This window comes from Octodon degus, unplaced genomic scaffold (assembly GCF_000260255.1).
Source record: "Octodon degus isolate 3935 unplaced genomic scaffold, OctDeg1.0 scaffold00183, whole genome shotgun sequence".
Lineage (NCBI taxonomy): Eukaryota > Metazoa > Chordata > Mammalia > Rodentia > Octodontidae > Octodon > Octodon degus.
This window is the reverse complement of record NW_004524759.1, coordinates 4403914-4409231: the sequence shown is the minus strand read 5'-3', so window position 1 is coordinate 4409231 and position 5318 is coordinate 4403914. Positions and strand designations below refer to the sequence as shown.

Here is a 5318-nt window from a genome sequence, read left to right as displayed (position 1 = left end):
TGAGGAGAGAAAAGAAAAATAACCAAAAAAATCACAAATGCTACTGATGATGTGGGAAAATTGGAAGTTGTATGAACTTAACAAAATCCAAAATCTTACCACATGATCATTCATACATCACATAATACAATCCAAAAGATTGAATTTATGCAGAACAAAACCTTCAGATAAAAGAAAAATAACCGAATCCAAACATAAATTTGAAACATATGATAAAATTGAATAGTCATAACTTATACCCTAACAGATTTATGATGATATTAAAACAAAATCAAATTATCAACATGTTTTAGGAATATATACAAAAATAGTGAATATAAAATGATTACTCTAAAACAATTTACATAGTTCACTAGTGGTCACTGGTGTGCAGGAAAGTAAGTCTTATAGCTGCACCATGACGTCCTTAGGGACCCTTGCCTTCGATGAATATGGGCACCCTTTCCTCATTATCAAGGACCAAGAATACAAGACTCATCTTATGGGACTGGAGGCCCTTAAGTCTCTTATAATGGCAGCAAAGACTATAGCAAACACAATGAGAACATCACTTGGACCAAATGGCCTGGATAAGATGATGGCAGCCAAGGATGGCAATGTGACAGTGACCAGTGATAGGACCACCATTTTAAGCATGATGGATGTTGACCATCAAAATGCCAAGTTGATGGCTGAGCTGTCCAAGTCCTAGGATGATGAAATTGGAGATGGAACCACAGGGGTGGTTGCCCTAGATGGCGCCTTGCTGGAAGAAGTTGAGCAGTTGTTCAACTGGGGCATTCACCCCATCAGAATCACCAACAGGTATGAACAGACTGCCATTGAGCATCTGGACAAGATCAGTGCCAGTGTCTTTGTGGACATGAATGAAACTGAACCCCTCACTCAGAAGGCAAAAATCACACTGGGCTCCAAAGTAGTTAACAGCTGCCACCCACAAATGACTGAGATCACTGTGAACGTGTTCCTCACTGTGGCCGAAATGGAGCGAAGAGATGTGGACTGTGAGCTCATCAAAGAGGAAGGCAAAGTGGGTGGGAGGCTGGAGGACACCAAGCTTATTAAGGGCATGATCGTGGATAAGGATTTCAATCACCCTCAGATGCCCAAGAAAGTGAAAACGCCAAGATTGCCATTTGCACGTGTCCATTCAAACTGCCAAAGCACAAGCTGAATGTGAACTCAGTGGAGGACTACATAGCCTTTCAGAAATACAAGATGTTTCAAGAGATTATCCAGCAGATTAAAAACACTGGTGTTAACCTAGCTATTTGCCAGTGGGGCTTTGAAGATGAAGTAAATCATCTACTTCTTCAGAACAGCCTGCCTGTGGTTCATTGGGTGGGAGGCCCTGAGATTAAGTTGATTGCCATCGTGACAGGAAGCTGGATTGTCCCTCGGTTCTCAGAGCTCACCACAAAGAAGCTGGGTTTTGTTGGGCAGGTTAAAAAGATCTCATTTGGTACAACAAAGGACAAGATGCTAGTCATGGATCAGTGCAAGAACTCCAGGGCCATCACTGTTTTCATCAGGGGAGGGAATAAGATGATCATCAAGGAAGCACAACGATCCCTTCAAGATGCATTGTGTGTCATCTGGAACCTCATCCGGGAAAACCATGTAGTGTATGGTTGAGGTGCTGCAGAAATATCCTGTGTGCTGGCAGTGAGCCAGGAGGCAGACAAGTGTCCAACCTTGCATTGAGTAGTACACTATGCTTGCATTCACAGATGCAATCGAGGTCATCCCCATGGCTGAGAACAGCGGCATTAACCCCATCCAGACCATGACCGAGGTCCGCACCAGGCAGGTGAAGGAGGCCAACCCCGTGCTCAGCATTGACTGTCTGCACAAGGCACAGATGACTTGAAGCAACAGCATGTCATAGAAACCTTGATTGGCAAAAAGCAACAGATCTCTCTTGCTACACAAATGGCTAGAATGATTTTGAAGATTGACAACATCCATAAGTCTGGAGAATCCAAAGAGTGAAGAGAATTTTAGAGTAAGATGCAATCGCGAGACCCACTACTTGATTAAATGGATGGGTGTATTGTGATGCATTGACAGTTATTTATCATTACACACTCTTTTGGTGCTATCAATGCCATGTTAAAAATAGCTGTTTGGTAACCTTGGTTTCACTTGTTCAGAGCTGTGTAATTGTATGAATACTGTTCCACAGGCTTTTGTATATCATTAAAGTGATCTCTTTAAGCCTTAAAAAAATATATATAAAGTATATAAGAACGAAATATTTCATCTATGAATAAAATGTGATTAGTTTTAAAAAAAAATCCATCACATTCACAGAAAAAGTAGCATGACTAATACCAATACTCTTCAAACTTTACTATGAAATTTTAAGGTAGGAAATACTGCCACCAAACTCCTTGGTTTGGCTTGTTTGCTTTGTTTTGCTTTGGTTAGGTTTGGTCTGATTTAAGCTAGCATTACCCAGATATCAAATTGGATCAGAAAGTACTCAAGAAGGAAACTAGCCATGTTCCTTGGTGAACATAGGTACAACAATCCTGAGCAAAATAGTTGCAAACAAAATGCAACGATAATGAAAGTGACAAAAAGATCCAGAATACATACTATGGATGATAGCCTCTAACAAATAGTGTGGGAAAAACTGTTTGATCACATGCAGAAAAATGAAACTAGGCCCATATCTCTCATCTTTAATTAAAACTAAATCAAAATAGATTAAAAGACTTAAATACAAAAACTGCAAAATTGAATCTGTTGAAAAATAAAAAAGTAAAACTCATGAAGATCTAGAAATATGCAAGGACTCTCTGAACAGAACCCCAATTAGGTGTTGACCCATTGCACTACAGCATTCCCTCCTAAATTAATGGGAGTGGTTGGATCTTCTTAGTTCACAAAGCATTAACCACAGAAATTGGTGAAAGAAAGAAATATAAAGGAAATATATATATAGGAAGGGAGATGTCAAATTATCCTTATTTGTAGAAGACATAATCTTCTACAGAGAAAACCCAACACATCCCCTGAAAAACTGCTAGAATTTATAACCAAATTCACTAGTATAGCAAGATGAAAAGTTGGCACATGAAAGTCAATAGGATTCCTGTAACCCAATAATAAACTCAATGAGAAAGACATTAGGGAACCAAAAGTATTCATAATACCAACAAGAAAAATTGGATACTTAGGAATTAATCTAACCAAGAAAATGAAAGACTTCTACAATGCAAACTATAGCACTATGTAAAAGGAAATTTAAAAAATCAAACAATAGAAAGACGTGTGCTGTTCTTGACTGAAAGAACTGATATAGTCAATATGGCCAGAATTCCAAAACTTATATAAATATTCAATGCAATTTCAATTAAAATATTGATATAATTCCTTACAGAACTAAAGAAAGTAATGCTACAATTCATATGAAATCAGAAGAGACATAGAATAGCAAAAGCAATACTGAGAAAGGAAATCAAAGCAGAAGCTATCATGATCCCAGTCTTGAAGTTATACCCCAAAGCCACAGTGTTCAAAACAAGATGATACTGGTAAATATAATGGATGACACCTAGATGTCCTTCCAAAGCCACAAGTGCTCATATGTGGGGTTTTGGGAAGGTGACTGGACAATAAGAGTGTAATACTCACACCGGATTAATCCATGATGAGTTTATGAATAAATGGGATGTTGGAAAGTGAAACCTGGTAGGTGGAGGTGGTCACTAGAGGCATGGCCAGAAAGTATCTGTCTCCCCTTCCTCCCTTGATCTGATTATGGACTGAAACCTCTACAAACTGGGCATTTTATTGATCAAGTATTTGTCCCATTGCCAAGGAAAGAAAGACAGCAAAAAACAGACATGCAGATCAATGAACAGAATACAGGTTGGAAGAAAAACTTCCTGCACAGTCTGATCTTTGACATATGGGCCAAAATTTACAAATTTACATGGGAGAAATGATGGCCTCTTTATCTAATGGTGCTGGAGGGGGCTGGGGAGATGGTTCCATAGAATAAGCATTCAGTAGAATAAGCACAAGGGCCTCCAGTTCAATCCCTGGTTCCACCAACAAAACAAAGGAAAGAAAGAAAGAAAGAAAGAAGAAAGAAAGAAAGAAAGAAAGAAAGAAAGAAAGAAAGAAAGAAAGAAAGAAAGAAAGAGAAAACTAATGTCACTGGAGAAAGAAACGGGCTATCCACATGCAAAAAATTGAATCTAGACCCATACCTCTCACCATGTAATAAAATAAAATCAAAATAGATCAAAGACCTAGATATTAAAGCAGAAATATTCAATCTGCTGGAAATAAGTTAGGTAGAACTCTTCAAAACATAGACACAAGCAAAGACTTTCTGAACAGAATCCCATTTGAACAAGAAATGGTACCAAGGATCAATAAATTATTGGATGAACCATATCAGATTGTAAAGTTTCTGTACATCGAATGAAACCATCAACAGAAAAAAGACACAACCCACAGGATGGGAAAAAACATTTCACCAGCTGCTCCTCAACAGAAGACCAATACCTAGAATATATAAAGATCTCAAAAAATTACCCTCCAAATAAAAGTCCCAATCAAAATATGGGCAACTGAAATGAACAGATACTTCTCAGAAGAAGAAATACAAATTAATATCAAATACACAAAAAACTTCAATATCTCTGGCTATTAGATAAATACAAATTAATTTGTTGGTGTCAGGTATTGTTCCATCTTACTCCAGAAAGACTGGCTGACATCAAGGAACTAAATAATAATACCAGTGAGGGTTCAGGAGAAAAAGACATTGTTCCTGTGAAATATAAATTAGTGCAACAATTATAACAGTTGGTATGGAGATTTATTAAAAAACTAAAACTAGGGGGGCTGCCAATTGGCTCGGTTGTTTAAGTTCCTACTGAAGCAAAGTAGTCAGGCTCAGGATTTTGTGATTCAATTCCCAGATGCTCATGAATACCAGACCTGGCCATAAGTTACACTGAACCAGCAAAAAAATAAAACTAGAAATTCCACTTGACTCAACTATTCCCCTTCTAGGTATCTTCCCATAAGAGTTAAAGACTTCGCAGTCCTAGCCCAGGTCCGGTGAGTGTGTGGAGAGCTTCCTGCTACCCTGCGCCGGGGGGACCAGTCCCAGCCCAGGCACAGCGTGGGCCAGACCCTCTCCCACCCCCTCGGGCTGCCCCCCACCCCTCCCGCCCAGTAGGAATTTCTGCCAACTTCCCGGAACCCCCAGACCCAGGCCTAGCCCAGGTCCGGTGAGTGTGTGGAGAGCTTCCTGCTACCCTGCACGGGCGGGACCAGTCCCAGCCCAGGCG

General features: G+C 39.5%; 1 pseudogene; it reads left to right on the top strand.

Annotated features, from left to right (window-relative positions):
• Positions 1–397: 397 nt before the first annotated feature.
• On the top strand, positions 398–1992 carry LOC101567038 (annotated as a pseudogene).
• The last annotated feature ends 3326 nt before the right edge of the window (positions 1993–5318 follow it).